The sequence below is a fragment of the Podarcis muralis genome, chromosome 1, assembly GCF_964188315.1.
Source record: "Podarcis muralis chromosome 1, rPodMur119.hap1.1, whole genome shotgun sequence".
Classification (NCBI taxonomy): Eukaryota; Metazoa; Chordata; class Lepidosauria; order Squamata; family Lacertidae; genus Podarcis; species Podarcis muralis.
In genome coordinates this window covers 86,364,737-86,387,018 of record NC_135655.1, presented here as the reverse complement: position 1 = coordinate 86,387,018, position 22,282 = coordinate 86,364,737, and positions in this window count along the sequence as shown.

Here is a 22,282-nt window from a genome sequence, read left to right as displayed (position 1 = left end):
AGCTGTTTGTGGACAAACACCAGCTCCATCGGCCTGAAAGCGAGATGAGTGCTGTAACCCCATAGTCGCCTTTGACTGGATTTAACTGTCCAGGGTCCCTTTACCATTGCCTTTTACCATTCATATATTGAACACCTGAGTGGTATTACCACATAACTTACCACATTGCCATTCTAAGAGATTGAGGGAGGTGTTCTTGGTGAGTTCCAGCACCTCTTTTTCTAGACAAATTGAGTCATAATCTACCCATACACACTTACTATGTATACATTTGTTTTCCCACCAGTTAGGTTCACCTGTTGGAGAGGCCATTAGGATTGCCCTGTGCTCTGTGGAAGGCTTGCGAAGTGCTGAAAGTCAACAAGCTCTTTCTGTTTCAGGGTCTGGGAGGCTGCTGCCTTTGGGCTGCCTTTCCATTTTAAGTGCATTGATTCCCTTCCAAGGTCAGCTTCAGATATTCAATTATTGCATCTTGAGTAATATAAAACATGTATTACGTGCATGCGCATGAGCACACATGCATCACACACACACTTACTTCCAGTGGCTATTAAAACAAAATCCTTTGAGTCTGTGGCAGCGGCAGGAGCAGCTACAAGCAGCACCTCCTGTTACAGGGGATCTCGTTTCATGGGCCAAAGCAAGAAGTCACGAACAGTTCAGTAATTCAGAAATAATCTCCTCCGTAAAGAAGAGACCCTGCACTGGCTCCCCTGGGGGTTTCCCCTTTCCTGGCCCAAACAGCTGTGTTGGTATTTAGACATAGGATACCAGCTCAGCTTCAAGTTCCAGCACAGCCTCGACTCACATCCTGCAGGCTTTAAAGTTCCCAGATGGTCTGCACAGGGCTCAGCCAGCCAGCAAGTGCTTCTATCTGGTGTATAATGCTTTGGAATGCATGTGTGTCAGGGGGAAAGTTGGAAGGAGGAGGAGGAGGAGGAGAAGAAGAAGAAGAAGAAGAAGAAGAAGAAGAAGAAGAAGAAGAAGAAGAAGATTCCCAGGACATTTCCTTTCTCATCTCTTCCCTACTCTCAGACAGAAACAACCCTATCCTTCACCTGAGTTAGTTGCCTTACATAGTAAAGGACCCACCAATTTGCCCCAGGATGCACATGAGCAGAACCACATGGTCCATTAGAAGGGACCAAAGCTATAGGAAAGCCACAAGGTAGATGCTGGAAACGGTTCCTGTCCTGGCTTCTCTCCATGCCCATCCAGCTGCTTTTGAACACATAGTCCTGGGCCTGTCCATTCAACATGCACAATATCACTCCCAATTAGGAACGGGGAGAAATTCTATTCAGGTGGCATCTGAACGTCATTCTAACCCATTTGCACTTCCCAAAACAAAATACAAACCAAAATGCACCTATCCTTCAAAAGTCACATTTGTCCAAATTTCACAATGCAGTTCTTCACACACACCCCACACACCCAAAAAGATGGGGAAAGTAGGCATAAATAATGCATATATTAGTGAAGATATCGTACAGAAATGCACTATATGACAAAAAGTGTCTTGCAAAAATAAGGCAAGATTTCTTGCAAAAATGGGTCTGCCAGAGAAATGTGGCACTAAAATGCTGATGAATTTCCATGAGGACTTTTTAGCTGCTGTCTTGAAAATGGATCCAGCCCACATTGCCATTTCATGTTCAGTATCATGCCAGTAATTCTACCTCCAGTTCTCTTAATGTCCACTTTAATGACCATTATAAAGATTTGGATTGGACTGGACTGGAAAGTCCACTTTTCGGATTGACAGCTTCTACCTCCAATTGGAATACTGCCTTTCATCACTATTCTGTTCGTGTCCTACATTCGTCATTTGCTTTTTCAAATGATCATTTGGGGGGGGGGGATCTTTGAAGCCCAGAAAGGTGTCAAAGTTGCAATACGTGACAATCTTGTTCTACCTATCTGTTGTCCCTAAACACTCAGCATTGGGGGGATAATATCCCCTGGAGATGTTCCATCTCTTTTCCTTGGAAAAGACCACGCTGACTTAAACACCCCCTGGAAAAAGCAAACGAGAGACCAAGGCAAATGCATGACATTGAAGGTTCAGAAATGCCAAGTTCAGTAGCATGCATAAAAACCATCTTAACCTTCCAGGTCATGAGATCAGCAGCTGGAAGTGGAAAATCACCACCAATAAATTGTAATGGAGTGGAGTGATGAATGCTACTTAGAACGAGTGGATTTCAGAAGAGTATCAGCAGCTGCTTAAAAGGCAAGGCAGCACTGAACAGAAAATGCCCATGTATTTACTATCAGGATGCTCTGAATGCAAAACTGTCCGTCCCTTTTTTCTATTAAACTTCAGTCTGTCTCCATTTTTCTGCTCCTAGTGACGTTGCAGGATGAGGGGGATCATATTGGAATAATCAGCAGAATAAAGAGATGAGGAACCTGGGATTTTGATGGACACAAGTGGAGCTCAGTGAGAAAGATATCACCCCAAAACAGGCCTCCCAAACTTGCAACTGATCCATCAAGCTGAGTGTAGCCCACCAACTGCCTATGATGATCCACAGTAAGGACTTAACATACCTCCTGTTTTCTGTCTGCTTGGGACTCAGAAAACAAGGGGAGTTGTCAAGCACCTGTAGGACACAGGAGCTGGGCTGCATTAAGCTTCATGGGTCACAAGCTGGGCAGCCGATGGTTGCAGCTGCTTTTATATACTGCCCTTTCTCCCATTTGAGCCTGAGGCTGCTAACATCCATCCCAATATGCATAAAACAATAATTAAAATAAGCATGAACAACAGAATGCAATGTAGCAGACATTAGAGAGTATACTGGTCAACTCCAGCTATGTACCAAAAACCCAAAGAAATAAGTATATTTAGAGTTGTTCCCTGGATGATAACATGGCAGAGGATAGGGGTGGGCAGCCAAATCTCCACAGGGAGGGAATTATTTGTGTTACTCAGAAGTCACCTAATGCTGTTATCTGATGATGGGTCTGCAGGTAGGAACAGAACCACAGCAACATAGTGCTTCCCACTCAAAACCCACAGAGTCATTCCGGAAGGATAAAATCTTCAATGGGTTCAAAAACGATGGAGAGATCAAGGAGAATCTAGAGGGCAGCACTTGCCAGCCCTAACCCTCTCCCAATAAAGGTCATCAATCAGGATGTCCAAGGATGTTCCTGTACCATACTCAGGAATGTCCTGCTGATGGATCACCTTTCCCACCACAATGTGAGGTAAGGAGGAAAACCAGAAATGCAGAAGGTGGGAGACAGCAATGGGTCCACCTTTAAGTTCTTGTGGCACTCTCAGCAAACACAGGGGAGGGGTTTTGCTCAGAAAACCATCCACCACCTTTCTGTGGGAAGTGTCATAACCTAATGGTAGAGCCTCTGCTTTGCATGTAAGTTCAGTCTCTGGCATCTCTAGGTAGGACTGACACCCTGTATGACCACTGTTGGGACGCAGGTGGCACTGTGGGTTAAACTACAGAGCCTAGGACTTGCTGATCAGAAGGTCGGCGGTTCAAATCCCCGCGATGGGGTGAGCTCCTGTTGCTCGGTCCCTGCTCCTGCCAACCTAGCAGTTCAAAAGCACGGCAAAGTGCAAGTAGATAAATAGGTACCACTCCAGCGGGAAGGTAAACAGCGTTTCCGTGCGCTGCTCTGGTTTGCCAGAAGCGGCTTAGTCATGCTGGCCACATGACCCGGAAGCTGTATGCCGGCTCCCTCGGCCAGTAAAGCGAGATGAGCATCGCAACCCCAGAGTCGGCCACGACTGGACCTAATGGTCAGGGGTCCCTTTACCTTTACATATGACCACTGTTAGTCAATGTGGACAATACCAGAAATGGTATGAGGCTGCATCCTACAGTCCTGTGTTTCTTTTGTTGACCAGAGATCCTGTGATTGGTAGTTTCGGTTTCTCCTGGCTGAATAAATCCAGATGAATTAAAGCCACAAATCCCAGAATTTATGGTAGTACCAGAGGTTTCTGAGCAAACTCGGGAGATCTCCCTTTTGTGGTGGGGAAAGCCAGGATGAAATTGTTATTCAACAGGGGTGAAAGGAGCTTGGGTAAGTCCAAAAGCCGCTGCAGGGAAATAACTAATTGGGAGACTAACTAAAATGTCACAAAATAGGGAGGGAGCTTTTGATCTCCTTAAGTGATGCTGAGTAGACAGCTGTGTGAGAAAACGTCTGATATTCCATGCTGTAATCCAGTTCATCTCCAGCTTCAGTCACACGAGATTGTCAGTAAAACGAAGAAACACACGGTAAAGATTGAAAACAGATTGCATGACCCCATGGGTCTTTTTGAACGATATGAAATTCTTCATGACCTGTAGTCAACTTTGGGGGTCAAATTCTGTAGCAGTGTCTTTCCGTTTTGCAGTCATTCTTTGCTGCTACCTGTGACAGTAGTAAGAGGAGCATTCTTTATTTTCCAGTGGCAATTCTCTTTTCCCCAAACTACCTGTAGACACAGCAGCATCATTCAAGGTTGATGGACAGGTGCTTCATTCCTTCTCGGGGGTGCCTAGTTAGTGACTGTGGCAAACAAATATGCTGAACTAGTTGACTCTTTTGTCTGACCAAATCTGTTCTTCTTATATTCTTAGGCTCCTTAGAGCAAAGTTCTTGGTGCAGAAGCTCTTAGGACGAGCAATTCCATGGTTGAGAACCACATGAGGACCCACACTCCAGCAGGGGAACAATCTAAAAGAGCCACCAGGACCCGCTGCTGTGATTTAGGATTTAGACTTGCTGGGGAAACTCAGGTCAATGGAGGCTGCCTTGACCGTCGGCCCTCCAAAACAGTGGATGAGAGCATTGCACAATCTGCATATTGATAACTTTGTGAACAATCTTAAGGACAGAAAAAGAATTGTTTTAAGTCAGCAGTGGGGAAAGCTTGGCCCTCTGGATGTTGCTGAACTGCAACTCCCACCAGCAAGGGCTGCTGGGCGTTGTAGTTTTGCAACATCTGGAGGGTCAAACAGTCTCCACATCTGTTTTAAATTGATGTGAAGTCAATTACTGTGTCTCATCCTTAGGGCATGTCCACACCATACGTTTAAAGTCCTCTTATACCACTTTAACAGCCATGAATTCCTCTGAAGAACCATGGGAAGGATAATTTGTTAAGGGTGCTGGGAATAGTAGTTCTGTGATGGGTCTCCTAACTCCCAGCACCTTTAGCAAACCACAGTTCCCATGATTATTTGAGGGAAGCAACATCAGTTTAAAGTGGTATGATACTGCTTTAAATGTATAGTGTGGATGTGACTATCATCAAATTTCAAGCAACAGCCTGTAAGCTTAATGTCTGTGAGCCTCAAGAGAAAAGGAAATGGGGAGAAAAGGGAGAAGGAACTGTTTTCTTTTTTTCTTTTTTCCTTCTTCCTTTCATCTTTGCCCACCAGTATATAAAGGGGATAAGTGGAGGGTTGACTGAAGCTCTTCACTTCCCCAAGACCCTCCCTTTCTCCTGCTTTCATCTGCAACCACCAAAACCCAAATGCAAGACACATGATCTGGGACAAAGGGAATCTATGATTCCCCAACGGCCTGCAAGTCAGCAGGGCAGGCTGCCCTTGCTTCAAAGCCATCGAGCTGTGAATGTCTTTAACATGTGACACTGCTTAAATTCTAAATGTTCCAGAATTTTGGCCTCTAGGCCATCATGAAACGTCAAAGTGAACAACAGCATCTGGAGCTAGGGACTGGGAAAGTGGGGCAGGGCTCACTTTTCATGCCGCCCTAATTACTTTCGAAATGCGTCCTGTCGAAATCAAGTCGTACAAGGAAGGATAGAAAGAACTGGGTATGTTCACCTGGAAGAAAAGAGGATTAAGGGGAGACATAAGAGTGGCTATTCCAGATGTGAAGGGCTGGCCGGGTGGAAGATGGAATAAAACTTGTCCGCTGTTGGTCCAAGGGGGCAGGACTGCAGCCAAATGAGTGGAAATAGCAGGGAAGCAGATTTTGGGCATCTGAATTTATTAGGCATCTGCTGTTGTTTTTCAATGCTGCTGCTTGAATTGTTGCTGTTTTTGTCAAATGTTTGGTATTTTAGGCTGCACAAGGCAGTCCTATGCCTGCTTACATGAGATGAAGCCCCATTGGAATCATCAGGACTTACATCCGAGAAATCAAGTTTAGACTCAGGCTGGAGAAGTCTCCAACAATCATGTTAAGGCTTTTGACAAAAGGAAACACTGTCGGGAAAGGTTTATCCAACATTGCTCATGAGTTGCATTGATGTTCCTATCTCCGTGAATTGATTGTATTTGCTATTTTACAATATTGCATTCAGCCTCCTTATATAACAGTCATATTCACTTCCAGATGAACTATTTCTGTAACAGCTATCTCCATACCGTGAAAGTGAGTTTTCAAAAACAATGGTATGAGCTCTAGATGTTGTGGTTTGTACTGAACAAATTCTACATGAAATCATTTTTCCTATGGTTCCATATATTTCTAATATATCATCCCCACACTCTCTTTTCTGGTGGAGAATCTGAATTCTTAAACTTTCCTCTGTAGGGGAAGCATTCTGAGCCCTTGATGTCCATCTCTATACCCACTTGAATATTTTCCTGAGGTGATTTGGGTATCCCTATCTTTGGCAACAAAAACTAATCTGGTGTAAATAATTGCAGTTTGTCAGGCCGAGCTGATGAAATATCTTAATGGGAAGAAATGTGAATGGGTGCGACTTTTCTGAGTGCTGGAGATCCAGTGAATTGAAAAATGAGTTACGCCTGATGGGTTTAGTGGAGTTCCTGTTGAGCAATTATATTCCATAAGGGTCCTTCATTGTACAATGTGCTATCAATTTTCACTTTATACAGTAGAGGGGATAATGGCTTCAGGTGCAGACTATGAGTTGGTTAGGTTCTCTCTCTTTTCGGCTGGGGAATAGAACAGTGATTGTTTAACATCTGACTTTTCTCACATAGTTCTCACATTTAGATTTAGTGCTGCATTTTGCATGCATCATAGACATGATCTGGGTTTTCATTCTCAATGACAGGAACGTAGCTTATCTCTAAAAACTAACAACCCATGGATACTAAAGAGCTGTCGTCAAATGGAATATACTTTTTGAAACCCTCCACAGGCCATTTTTAGGTATTACGATTCTGCAGAACTCTAAACTATTCCGCAGATGTATGTTTGTAAGAAGACTGCCTCTTTCCCAAAAAAGGCCCAAGTTGCATACTCGATGCAGCATGCAGAATGGTTTAAAAGTATGATGCATTAAGATGGTTAATTGTGTGCTTTCACATTATCCCACATTCTACAAGTTAAAACAAATCTAAAATATAAAAGTGTGGTTGAATTCTAATTACATCAGTCACAGGGAAATAAAAAGAAGAAAGCATTTTAATTTCTTTTGTTTGGCCCACTTTAATGCACACACAAAGTTGGCCTAATTTACTGACATAACACACAGTTTGCCAACATCATGTGTGGAGGCTCCACTGGAATGGACATTTTATTGCTGTATTTCATGAAAGATGACATGCTGGTGCCAAACCAATCACTTGGTATGCCTTTCAAATCTTTTCCCATCCAGAAGGGCACTGGATGGGTGCAGCAGTGGATGCCATGGTGTTGCTGCATCACTGACCCCATCTGACTGAGTTGCTGCAAGCATACTGGCATGGAGACGAGTTAGAGGTGTGGCAGCAGTAGGGGTTTACACTTCAGCAACTCAGTTGAATGGAGGTCAGGTGAGTCGTGCAGCCCCACCACCTCATCCTCAATATTGGAGGGAACGATCCCATCTATTTCATGGTTGGTGTGGCCTTGCTGAAGCAGTAGATAAAATTAAGACATTATAAAGTACACCAGTACTATACAATGGTAGCCTGCTACTCAAAAGGGGTAGAATAGTCAATCTTTGGTAGAAAATCCGTGAATTCCTTTAGCCATGGCCTTGTCCAGTCTACTCACAGCTTGCCACAATGTAGTTCGCACTGTGGAAAGACCATCTAGCTATGGGTCCAACATAACCTGGTCCTGTATTTCTGTCTGGATCCTTTCCATTCAGCCTAGTAAGGCAGAATCCAGTATGACTCCAGCTATGAAGGCTTTCCTGCTGCCGAAGGTGATGTATTTTATATGTTAGGGAAATGTCAATATGACTGTTTTTGTTTGCTAGCAAAATGCACTCTATTTATGTAATGTTTTCAATATATTTATTACTACATCTATCTTTTGCCTGTATATTGACTTGACTATTTTTGTGAGCCTCTTTGAGCATTATTTGGAAAACTGTCAAATAAATAACCTTGATGATAACAATGATGAAATCCCCATCAAATTTCCAATATCCCCCCCACCTATTCCACCTGTTGCCCCACTTTCTCCTTCCACCCCACAAAATGCCGTGTCATAGCTAGAACCTGAGGATCATCTAAAGAACATCACCCTGGGCTTGGAAATGTTGTTGCATGTCACACCCTGCAAATGCAAGTTTGCACTCACCAGTCCGTAGCAACTGCAACAATTGCCCAGCCATAATTACTGGTCATGACAATCTCTTGACAAGCTTACCTAGTGACACTCACAACAACAGCATCTCACTCCTTTGTTTTACATTTTATTACATTTCCGCCCTGTGGTGAGACATGCCTTCACATCCACATTTTTCAAACAGAGGGCTGTTGAAAAGTGTCGTTGAAATCAAAGATTGTGGGGCTATTTTGATTTGCTAATGAAACTTTTGTTTCTCCTTTCAAAAAACAAATGAGGGACATTGGAACATTTGGACTCAATCTGAGCTGTTCATCCGTCAACTGTAAGATTGCCGCTGAGCCCAATATATACTTGGAACTGGCTCCTCTGAATGAAACGAAGGAATGTGTCACTTTCCCTATTAGTAAGAAATGAAGTCCTCAAAGACGACCTGCATGGATAAATGATATGTGCAGCAGATGTTAAAACAGAGGGAGTGGGTAGAAACAAGCTGGCTCGCGCAAAACAAAACAAAAACACACCACAAAAATTAAAAACCTGTTTCTCTTTGACATTTTGCTCAGCTGCCTCCCAAATCTTCTAGGAAAAACATTTTTTTCTAATTTTGTTATTCTGGACTAATCTTAACTTGCTTTTATCTAAAATTATGTGCATTTTTAACATCTGCACATATTTTGGAAACACTTGAATGCTGTTGCTTGGGGAAACTGAAATCACATTGAAAAACTCTTTGCAAGGCGGTGAAGAAGGAGCTTCTAAGGATCCTGAGTAGGGAGGATTTAATCCTCTGAAATAGAGGCAAACTGGCATGCTAATAAGGCAAACAGAGAAGGCATGGGATGGAGGAAAGGCACCCCAGAATAAGAGGATTATATGCCTAGAGAATGTCTGCAGTGGAATGGCTGTAGGGCTAGTTACTCTTAAAACGATGAAATAACTTTCCATCTTTGATTGCTTTATTCTGCTTCGGAGTCTTCAAATACACAGCTGACTTTATCCTCCCTCCATTTCCCTTTCCAGTGATGTCCACCCCATGGCAAATATTATGGGCTATGAATGATTCAACCTGCATTAATTCAGTGCAAAAGCGAGAGCTGCGAGTCAAACATACATTTCAAATTGCTAGCCCTGGTTGTTTGAGTAATGCATTTCAAAATGTGTACATAATTATCTGCAAAATTAATTGTTGATAAAATAAAAGTTCTCTGGCCCTGCATGGCTTTCTTGATTTTTGATTTGTGGCCCCCAGACATTTAGAGTGTTTTTCAACTAAACAATTGTGTCAATGGAACAACTGTCTTTCTCCGCACTCTCTCTCTCCCCGATGTGTTCCTTGCTGCCCCCAAAACTACCCCAGAGGGTTGAGGGAACCCCCCCCCCAGAACAGTCTTAGTGGGTATGTGGAGGGAGGAGGGGGGAAAGTCCCAGCACAAAAGCAGAAGTCATTCCCCATGCCCAGTGGTTTGATTGAAGACCACCCATACACACTCACTGTTTCTTAACTTGTATCCCTACATTTCCTATATATTACTGCCATTCTTCATACTGCCAAAATCATCTCTCACACCCTACCCCCCAAAAAATCCCCACCAAATATTCAAAAACCATGTTGAATCAGAAGAAACAAAATGAACAACTGATTTGCACCTTTCAGTTTGGAGAGCAAGTAAAGGAGGGCTTTCTTGGTCCAGGTTAACATGTGATTTAATAAGGACTGGTACCTTGGAACACAGACTTCAGTTTCTTGCTCAGCACTTCGATTCTTGCCCAGCTCTACTATCCATGGGCTTGCATCCAGAGGCATGTACTAAGCCCTCTGTCTCAGTGAGCCAAACTCCCAAGCTGAAAAGCCCACACACATGGAATTTGTGAAACCAGCACTAAGGATTTCATGTAAAACTGACTCTTTTTGTTTTCATCTCTGGATTGAAGCAGGCAATGTATGGTGGCCTGGGGGAAAGTCTGTAATAAGGAACGCTGCAGTTTTCAGATAAAATGTAATATAGTTAGATCTACTTGGAGCAGATCCTTTAGGGAAGCTCATCACCAATCTAGCCTCCAAAGAAGCTTTTGCAGCCCATTCATCAAATTCAGAATTGCTTCTGGTACAGGAACGGTTGAGGAGGGGGAGGAATTGTGCTGTATTTCATCAGTGGTATGCCTCCTGCTGGTTCATATAGGCCCTGACTGGTGCTTGACTCTCTTGACCACTGATGCTGAGCCTGGAAGCACTCATAAAGGTCACTCATGCTCCCAGAATCTTATTGACAAAAAATATATATGAAAAGATAGAGTAGCCAAGGAATGAGGAGAAGGCTTCAGACACTTCCTGCCTAAGGGGCTATTTGCTGGAACGTTCTGCCAAGAAATGCATTGGGGGAAGCAGATGTTAGTGTCCAAGTGCAGATGTGAGCATCCGAGATCAAGGCCAAGATACAGACGTTTAAAAACTTGGCCAAACACCGGACAACAGATCAGCTTCTGGAACATTTGATCAAAGATTTCAGTCCTCAAAACACATGCCCTTTAGTACTCTCCTTGAAGTGCCTTTGTAGGCTGCGGGGTTTTTCTCCGACTGTTCCAGAATAAATTGGTTGAGGATTGTAGCCAAAGGCATTTAAACAATGTGGCTTTGAAAGCAAACACACAGTTAATTATGTAATGGGGGGCGGGGTCTGATTCTCAGATAAGAAGTAATCAGTCTAACTGCCTTTTGTTAACTTGTTTCCATAAGGAATTGTGTGCAGGGTGGTGGTAGATTGTAACTCTAGGTGCTTGTATGAATTTTAAAAAGTACTACTGTGCATATAGTTTTTTTACAGTATGTAGAGAAAAGCAGTGATGGATTATTACTTGGAGCCAGGATGTGGACTATGGACTGGTCTGGACCTCTAAGAATTAAGCTTTTTCCATCCTGTATTGTGGTATAAATATCATACTTGATCCAAGACGTCTACACTCTTAATCCATCCAACCCTTGGGCAATATGAATTCTTTCATATGTCTCAGTGCATACAGTTTGGAGGCCACATAATTGTTCAGATCTATTGAGCCTCAGAACTATGCAGCGTGAGTTTAATAAAATGGCACTGGGCTGTCTGTCGTTGTGGTTTGAAGTGGAACCTCGCTATCTAACAGTGAGGAAATGAAGCATTAAGGAGGAAATCCAGGCACTGCGGTGAATGTGTGAAAGACATCACTCAGGGAAGTGGCTCATCTAGCAGACAGGAGGGATGTGTGCAAAGACATGAAGGAAAATAATTGAAAGCAAATCTAGGCTTTTAAATATCAGAACAGAGGAAGAGCCTACTGGATCGGGCTGGTCACCCATGAAGTCCAGCATCATGTTCACACAGTGGCCAACCAGATGGGAAGCAAGCAAGCTGGACTCTGCCTTCCTGATTCTCAGCAACGGCTGAAAGGAATAGTGCCTCTGACAGTGCAAGTGGGACAGGGGCATTACAGTTAGTAGCCCTGCTATCCTTGTATTCCATGAATTTATCTACAGTGGTACCTCGGGTTAAGTACTTAATTCGTTCCGGAGGTCCGTTCTTAACCTGAAACTGTTCTTAACCTGAAGCACCACTTTAGCTAATGGGGCCTCCTGCTGCCGCCACACCGCCGGAGCATGATTTCTGTTCTCATCCTGAAGCAAAATTCTTAACCCGAGGTACTATTTCTGGGTTAGCGGAGTCTGTAACCTGAAGCGTATGTAACCTGAAGCGTATGTAACCCGAGGTACCACTGTAATCCCCTTTTAAAGCCATCCAAGTTGGTGATCATCACTACCTCCTGTAGGTTCTATAGTTTAGCTATGCACTGTGTGAAGAAGTGCTTACTTTTATCTGTGCTTAATCTTCCCTCATCCAGCTTCATTGGTTGTCCATGAGTTCTACTGATAGAAGAAAGGGAGAGAAAAACTTTTCTCTATCCACTTCCTCCATGCCATGCCTAATTTTATAAGCTTCTGCCAGGTTGCCTCCTAGGGATCACCCACATTTACCTTTTGCCTTGTGCCTTCTATGCACAGGTCTGCAGTTTAAAGCTTTGTGTCTGAGCGCACATTTTCTGCCCCACTGCTTTCCTCAGGAAAGATCTGCTCTTTAATGCTGAATTGGAACAAACAGTATAACCACTGTGGTACCTCGGAACTTGAATGGCTCCGTTCTCAAATGTTCTGGCTCCTGAAGGGCAAAAACCCAGAAGTACGGTAAGTGCTCCGGTTTTCGAATGTTCCTCAGAACGTGAACATCCGATGCAGCTTCTGCTGTGCAAAAACCTAGCTGTCTGCCAGTCGGAAGCTGCGGCTTGAAACTCGAATGTTTTGGAAGTCGAACAGTCTTCCGGAATGGATTACATTTGAGTTCCGCTGGCAAAATGTTTCATGCCAGTAGGACATTATTGCAAAAAGAGAATGCAAAAGCAAATTGCTGGCAACTCTGTTGTTGGAATCTGTTGTGGAATCTGTTCTGCTAGTTTCCACTAGCACAACTGTTGCACTGGATTCCTTCGCTGCATGGTATTAAAACTCACCCAAGGGATATTGTACTAGCAGACAGAGAGTTCTGGATACAGATGCTGAAGATTATACATTTCTTTCCTCCCCTGCCTCCAGAGGGCGTCCAGGGTAGGTGTGCAACATCATAAATGCAATTATTAAACTGAGGGAAATGTTTTGCCACAGCTACTACAACTACTATGCAGGAGCCAAATGCCTTGGTGAAGAGAAATGTCTTCAGTTCCTGTCGAAATGGCAATAATGCTGAAGCAGGCTTCCCTGGGGAGAGAGGAAAAGGCCCTTTCCCAGGTCACCACAAACTGGTCCACACCTGTTGACAACACAATGAACAAGGCATTCCTGCATATCTTAAAACACACGTACTTGTGAACAAAGCCAGTCATCGATTTATTATTAACATTTATTACTACTATTGTTACTGTAATTTATTACCTTGCTCTTCATCCTAAAGTCCTAAGATGGGTTACAACAATTAAAACACAATATTTGAAACAGTTTAAAACAGCTTACAATGACTGAAATAAGGTGGATGCTGAAAATTTACATCTCAGGTGTCAAAAGCCAAAGTAAACAGATGTGTCTTCAGCATTCACCAAAAACTGTATAATGATGATGTCAGATGCACTTGAGTGGGGAGCAATTTCCACAACCAAGGGGCTGCCACAGAGAATTCCCTCTCCTGAGATATTGCACCTTTCACCCTAAGGTCAGAGATTTGGTTTCAAGATCAGATAGTGCAATGAAATACAATCAGTAAACACACAATTAAATTACTGAAACATTTATGCCTAGTATCAACAATCTCCATCATATTATATTTAATCTCTGGTGCACATTATAATTATAATTAACATCTGCTTCTACTGCCTGAAGGCCCAGTGAAATAAAAATGTATTCAGCTGTTGTCAGAATGGATTCAGCATGGGAACCTGCCTGGTCTTGGGGTCGGGTGGTGGTGGGCTCATGCCGGGACTATGCATACCAGGAATTCAATCTTTGAGACTTGTGACATGAATTGACCTGATCCATACTTTGGTCACATTCACATCTTCCATAATACATCACCACTACGATGTCCCTTTAAACAGCCATGGCTTCCCCCAAAGAATTATGGGAGCTCTACTTTGTTAAGAGTTAAGAGTTAAGAGACCCCTAGTCCCCACACAGAGCTAGTTGCCAGGTTATTGGTGAAGACGGCAATATCCCAAGTGAGACAGGAATGGAATAATAATAATAATAATAATAAATTTTATTTATATCCCGCCCTCCCCAGCCGAAGCCGGGCTCAGGGCGGCTAACAACACTAAAACAGTACAACATTATAAATACATTCTAAAAATTAATTAAAATACAAATTGATGGCAACCATAGACTAAAGCTTTGTAGAGATTGCCAAAGGAGGGAGTCAGGCTGCGCCCTGACCAAAGGCCTGGTGGAACAGCTCTGTCTTACAGGCCCTGCGAAAAGATGTCAAGTCCTGCAGGGCCCTTGTCTCTTGCGACAGGGCATTCCACCAGGTTGGAGCCGCAGTCGAAAAAGCTCTGGCTCTAGTTGAGGCCAGCCTAACCTCTCTGTGGCCTGGGACCTTCAAGATGTTTTTATTTGAAGACCGTAAGTTCCTCTGTGGGGCATACCAGGAGAGGCGGTCCCGTAGGTACGAAGAAATTATTCAGCTTGGAGTTCACAGTGTTCAGGGGAACACCTTTTCAGCAGTAATTCACTATCTTATTCCTTGTAGGCATGCAACAAACACTTCACAATATTGACACTATAGGTTGCTACTTCAACACTTGGTCTGCTAAGGGTTCGACCTTATGCTTTTGTTGATATAAGTCCAGCCCTGGGACAGAGTTATGAGGTTTGAGCTAGGAGTAGTGGTGTGAACTGAGCCTGGATCCTAGGTGAGCCTTCCCAGTACCAATTCAGGCACACAGAACAGGAAGGTGATCAATGTCTCTGAGGGGGTGGTCCCTGCCTGTTGGAAGGAGGCAGTGGTAAAACCACTCCTTAAGAAACCTTCCCTCGATTTGGAAAACCTAACTAACTACCGGCCAGTTGCTAATCTCCCTATCCTGAGCAAGGTGCTGAAGTGAGTGGTCACAGACCAGATCCAAGTGCTTTTGGAAGAAACTGATTTTCTGGATCCATTTCAATAGGGGTTTAAGCCCGATTTGGGCATAGAAACTGCTTTGGTCACCCTGTATGATGACCTCTGTTGAGAGAGAGACAAGGGAAACATGTCTCTGTTCATTCTTCTCGACCTTTCATCAGCTTTTGATACCATCAACCATGGTATCCTTCTAGAGTGACTGTCCAAACTAGGGGTGGGTGGCACCGCTTTGTAGTGGTTCCAGTCCTACTTGGATGGTTGTTCCCAGAGGGTGTTTCTTGGGGAATGCTTTTCAGCCCTGTGGAACCTTCAATGTGGGGTTGCACAGGCTTCAATCCTATCCCCTATGCTGTTTAACATCTACATGAAACTACTGGGTGGGGTTATCTGGAGGTTTGGAGTATGTTGTCAGCAGTATGCTGATGACACTCAGCTCTGTTTCTCCTTTACATCTGCAGGTGAGGCAGTGGATGTGCTGGACTTCCACTTCCTCAGTAATGGACTGAGTGAGAGCCAACAAACTGAAACTCCATCCAGATAAGACTGAGGCACTGTTAGTGGGTGACCAGATGGGTGGGAGATCACCTCCTCTTAATGGGGTTACCCTTCCTTTGAAGGAGCAGGTTCATAGCTTGGAGGTATTCCTGGATCATTTGCTGTTGCTCAAGGCTCAGGTGGCCTCAGTGGTCTGGAGTGCCTTCCTTCAGCTTCGGCTGGTGACCCAGCTACACCCCTATCTTGACAGGGATAGCCTAACTACTGTTGTCTATGCTCTGGTAACCTCAATATTAGATTACTGCAATGTATTATATGTAGGGCTGCCTCTGAAGGCAGTTCAGAAACTTCAGCTAGTGCAGAATTCAGTGGCCAGATTGCTCACAAGATTGCTTGCAAGACAGTTTGAACATACTACACCGATCCTGGTCCAACTACACTGGCTACCAATTAGTTTCTGGGCCCAATTCAAAGTGGTGGTTTTGACCTTTAAAGGTTTCAGTGTCTCAGGACCATAATACCTCAAGGACTGCCTCTTTCCATATGAACCTATCCAGACCCTGAGATCATCTTCTGAGGCTCTTCTTCATGTGTCTCCTCCTTGAGAGGTCCAGAGGGTGGCAACACAAGAACAGGCCTTCTCTGCAGTTGCTCCCTTTAGGCACCAGAAAAAAACCCTATGCCCTTTAAAATGTTTTTCTGGGGGAATGTTATTGGGTTGTTTTTATTTTGATTATGCATTTTGTGGTTTGCCTTGGTTGGTTAACAGAGGAGAGAGTCTCCAACTGCCCCATTCAAGACTTAACCATGCAATGGGATGCAGTTGCTCTTAACCTAGACCTGGTTCTAAACCTGGTCCTGTCAGTAACCTTCAAAGAAAATGTGACCATGACAGACTTTCCTAATGATCAATTAGCCTGGACGTGTGGGACCTCATGTTTCAAGCTAAATATGGTCCTCCAATGCTCTCTTTCTCTTTCTCCCTTTCCTTGAGTCTTCCTCTTCAGTGTCCATGCTTCACAGTTCACAATCCCCTTTGAGTAGGGTTTTTTTTGTTGTTTTTTTTTGGTCCCCAAGGCCCTAAAATTATATAACGCTAAAACGTTGGCACAGCTCCTTTATGGATCATTTTTGGGCACGCCATCCTCTTCTTTCACTCCCCTCAAGAGGGTCCAATCTAAATTTCTCAGAGTCCTTTTACAAGTCTCCAGATGCGTTTCAAATGCATGGGTCAGATTAGAAACAGGGATGACGAGAATCGAGGCTCATATTAGCTTTACATCAATCTATAAGTGGTTGACACTGAAATTGCTCCCCCAAGGTATAGCTCCATTGATTATTTGTGATTGGTTCCAGTCTGGCTGGCAGATAGTGGTCCTGAACTCTCTGCAGAAATTGGGCCTTGCTCCTCAAGCCATCCTAAATTTGGGATTGGATCAAGCAAGATCCATGGTAGGCAAAGAATTATGGGCATAGAAAGACAACAGGACTGCTTGAGGTCCCCTAATTGCATAATTGCAGAACACGAGAGATATGTTGCTGTCCCAGCAGCATACCTCCATTTCCTCATATCCAGAAATGCAAGAAGGGCCTTTACTCTTGCCAGAAGTTCAGCTCTGCCCTCACCAGTTCTGGAAGGATCTTTTGGAAAAGTCCCGTACACTCAGAGACTTTGCACCTGCCCATTAGGGGAAATAGGAAGCCCTGAACACTTATTTTTTAGATGTCCTTTTTACGATGAGGCATGTAGAGATACCATTGACCCCCATCTGGTGAGGCTTGCTGACCCTCCAGACAAGCCTAAACTCAATTTTCTCCTCTTAGGCAGAAATCACAAGATGACCCAGATGGTGGCCAGATTCTGCACGCAGATTTGTAGGTGTAGAACACCCTCTGGAACAAATAGATCGCTAGGAAAACTGCCGTAGCCGGCCTCCTGGGTGTCCCAGGGGCAATCTGTATGTTAGTTTAACCTTAGGCCTTTTTTTGTTCATGTGACTATTTTAATTTTAATCTATAAGCTGTTATTATATATTGTTTAAAATGTCTATTTCACTCTTGTGAAAGCAGTCTCAGCTGTGCTTCTTGAACTGGTCTTTGACCCTAATAATAAATTACTATTATTATTAATCCTTTGTGAGTGTTTTTGGCTGCCTGGAATGTGTCCTTGAACTACGTCTCTTGCTTGTCTGGATGGAGATGGAGAGTTGCTTGGAGGCATGGGCATAGCCAAGGGTGGGCAGCTGTTCCCCCAATCAAGTAAATAAGTAATAAATAAATAAATAAATAAATAAATAAATAAATAAATAGACAGACAGACAGACAGACAGACATACTTAACTAACTGACCAATTGTGTTGCAAATAACTCGGTTCTGCCCCCCCAAATAATGGCTGCCCCCCTAAAATAAATCCTGGCTACGCCCATGCTTGGAGGAGGTTAGAAGCCCCTCTGGAATGTAGCCTACTGCACAACTGTTGCTCCATCAACTTTTGCCTCTTACCCCACCTACCACTGGCATGTGGACCCCATAAATTTGCTTATGTTGGAATGTGGCCCTCTCAAACAAAATGGTTCCCTATTCCTAGGCTAACCAACTCATTAACAAGTTAACCATCCCTGGTGGGACTAAGTAGGATAGCAATGTTGTATCCTATACAAATTAGCTTTAATGTCACAATTGATTTAACAAGTGAGCTGATACCTCTAGTGTAAATGGGGTCATTATTATTCCTTAGATGCTGAAGTTAGTGTACATAAATACTGAACTGTTACAATTGATTATTTTGCCAAACAATGGGAGCTGAAAAGGCAAGAATACACAATGAAATTAAGCTATAGCCCACATTCACATCTCTAAGACATGATGCACACTATCAATGCTGTGGAGTGGCGAGGATTACTGTATGGGGTTACTATTTGATTGGGTTTGTTGTGCATTGAAAGTGCAGATCATCAAATCTGCCTTTGGGAAATTTATGGTGTTATTTTAGGAAGAGGGTGCTATTAGCTGCAACATCTCTATTCAGAGCTAGTATGGGATTTGCTTACCAACATAATAGCACTTGGGACTTTTTCATTTAGAGAAAAGGAAAGAGGTGACGTGATATAAGTTTATAAAATTATGCATGGCATGGAGAAAGTGGGTAAAGGAAAGTTTCCCTCCCTCTGTTTTAACACTAGAACTAAGGGACATCTGGGGAAGCCGAATGTTGGAAGATTCAAGACAGACCAAAGAAAGTTCTTCTTCTCGCAGCATATGGCTAAATGTTGGAACTCATTCCTGCAGGAGGCTGTGGTTGCCACCAACTTGGGTGGCTTTAAAAGAGGATAAGACAATGAGATGGAGGATAAGCCTATAAATAACTACTAGTCATGGTGGTCAGAGGCAGTATACTTCCAAAGGCCAGTTGCTGGAAACTGCTGGATACTGAGTGGAGAGTGCTCTTGTGCTCAGGTCATTCTTGAGGATGTCTTATAGGTATCTAGTTGGCCACTGGGAGAGTGGGATGCTGGACTAGATGGGCCATTGGCCTGATCCTATATGTTCTTCTTATGTTACTATATTTTTAATAACAGTATATCAAGGGTGGGGACTCTGTGGCCTTCCAGTTGTGGTTGGATTACCACTCCCATCATCCCTGGACCCTGACCATTGAGTATGCTCCAATAGATGTTGGAGTCCAGGGACATCTAGAGTAGGCATGGAGAGAGAGAAAATACTCAGTTCACATTTTTATGAGCTGAAACTACCTAGCTCACACTTCCAGGACCAATATGCAAGCTGAAACACAGCCAGCCTTCAAAATGTTGTGGAGTTGGTTTGCAAGGGAATAAAAATGTCTGCCCATTTACACTAACAACAACCTTCTGAGTACCACGTACTAGAGGCAAAAGTAGGCAGAGCAACAAATGTGAATTTTACCTTTCACACACTTGCACACTGCTTCTATCCTCCATCCGAGACAAGTCAGATATGTTATAAGAGTTCAATGACACATGCTGGTCAGGCAAAAATGCTTGGAGTGCAATGCAGAGCTGGAGATGGGTGTGGTCTGGGAAGAGAGGGACACATTTGTCCCTGGGCCTGTGCTTCTACACTCCTTCTTTCCACAATGGAAATGTTGCATTAAATTTCCGGAGGCTCTGTTCCTTTTTAAAATACCCCACTCGTCTGCATTATCCCTTCAAATATCCTTTCCCTCCCCCCACCTCCAGGCCTTCAGCAATCCCCTTTTCAGCTTGTAGAGCGATGGATCATGCAAAGGTCTGAGTATAAATTTTGCTCCTTGCAGACAGAGCAAGGAAATGCTTGAGTCTTCCCAGGGAGTGGTGATTTTTCCTCAGGGCATCTTTTCCCATGATGCAAAATTGAATTTGTTCAAAATTTCCAACCATGGAAGCAAGAAGATTTCCCAACTGAAAACATGAGAAGCTTTCCATGAAATGCCAGATTGTGTGATACGAACCATCAACAGCCCTCCCTCTAGCCACAGCTGCTTCCATTTAGTCATAGTACAAGTGAAGAGACAGTCAAATAGCTCACATTCACTGGAACATCATCTCTCACAATAGCACGTGTTTACTGAAGCTGGAGCTACATCAAACCCCTGTGTATTGCATGGAAAGCAATTACCCACTGGAAAATGGTGGTGGAATGAAAGAACCTGCGGATAGCTCTTGTCCTTCACAGAGTTGATATGGGTTGCCACTGAGGACTCAAGCCACCATGCTGCTGCTGCTCTGGTTGTTATTGTTCAGAATTGGCTCAGGATATTCAAAAGCAGCAAGAGAATAAAATCCTCTGCCAAGATAGACTTTTGCATGGTATATCAACACGGTTATGACCAGGACTGAGTCAAAACAGATTCCCAACTTCACAAGCAATTAAAAGGGCACTCCATTTCCAGCACTTTTGGAGGACAGCCAGCAAACATCTCAACCAAGGAGGTGTCAGCAGCAGTGGCAATAGTAGCCTTGCTCCCCTTCTCCCCCAATTTGTCCGGGTACCAGGTAGCTGGCCTGACAGCAGCTGTGGTTACAATGGCAGCAACACTCCTCTTCCTTCTCTGCCTCTTTCTCCATCTTAGAGGTCTTTGAGAGTGTCAACAAGCTTATAGATAAAAGATGAACCAGTTGACACAGTGCACTTGGCTTTCAAAAAGCTTTTGAGAAGGTACCTCACTAAAGATTCCTGAGTAAGCTTAGTAGACATAAAATAAGGGTTGAGGTTCTCTTGTGGATCAAGAATTGATTACGCAGCAGGAAGTAAAGAGTAGGAACAAATGGGCAGTTCTTCAAATGAAGTCATGTAGAAAGTGGAGTCCCCTAAGATCAAAGTTGGGACCTGGACTTCTTAACTTGCTCATAGGGGTGGACAGTGAGGTAGCCAATTTTACTACTGATACTAAACTATTTAGGGTGGCTGAAACAAAAAGGGATTGTGAAGAGCTCAAAGACAATTCCTCCAAACTGAGTGAATGGACAATAAAATGGCAAATGCAATTCAGTGCAAATAAGTATAAACGTGATGCATACTGGAGAAAAAAATATATATCTGAATTTCACATATATGCTCATGGGGTCTGATATGGGGCTTTAAAGAAATGTGTATTGGTAGACATTTATAAGACCATGCATCGTATAGAGAAAGTGGATAGATAGAAGTTTGTTCCTCTCACAGAACTCATGGGCATCTGAATTCAGGACAGACAAAACAAAGTCCTTCTTCATGCAGCAGATTATGGAACTCGCTCCTGTAGGAGGCAGCAATGACCACTAACTTGGATGTTTTTAAGTGGCATGATACTGCTTTAGATGTATAGTGCAGATGGGGCCATAGAAATCTAATTTAGGTGTCATGTGTGATTATCATGTGTTGTGAAGTTTAGAAGGCACATGTTAAGAAGCTGCAGCAGCCAATCATTGACTCTCAGATGGGGGAAATCTATGTGTGGTGGACTGCAGGACAGAGCATTGTCCTGTGCAACTACCTGCACATTCCCCCCCCCCTTTTTGCATTTTTCCATGCATTGGGTTGTGTGTTTTTTTTCCGTGTAGGCAATATGTAACATGTGAAGCATCCTTCTGAAGATAGTATAATCCATCATTGCCTTCCAGCACCACTAGCCAGATCTTCCCCTTCCTTCTTCTGTCCAAGCCTTAGTCTAATGGTCTAGCAGAAAGGTTCCATATGGAACAGTTTCCCAAGATGTTCAGAGAATCATTAGATAGCCCAGTAAAGGAACACCCTGTGAAGCAATTACGTATGCTTATGTCAAGCCAGGAGCAGCTGGATGGTGACTTTATGAATGGCACATAAATAACTCAGTGCTGGTGACAGAAACAGACTCCAGAGGGGTCCTGCATTATCTCTCAAGCGAATCTCTCACAGTTACAGGGACATACTAATTTGGAGGACGTATGTTCAGTACAACTATGAGATGCGAAACAGATTCAGCTTGGGACCAGCTGGTAGCCAGGCAAAACATAATTGCAATGTTCTGAAGTTCTTGAGGTTTCAGTCTGGGATGCACAGGGCATGAAATGAAGGAGCATATTACATGCAGGGGCACATAATAAAGCACACTCTTCAGAATATGACTATAGCAAATGCTACAGGCACATTGACATGCTGGAAATGTTTTTAAAAAGTGACCCACTAGAATTGTGTCAAAAAATTATCC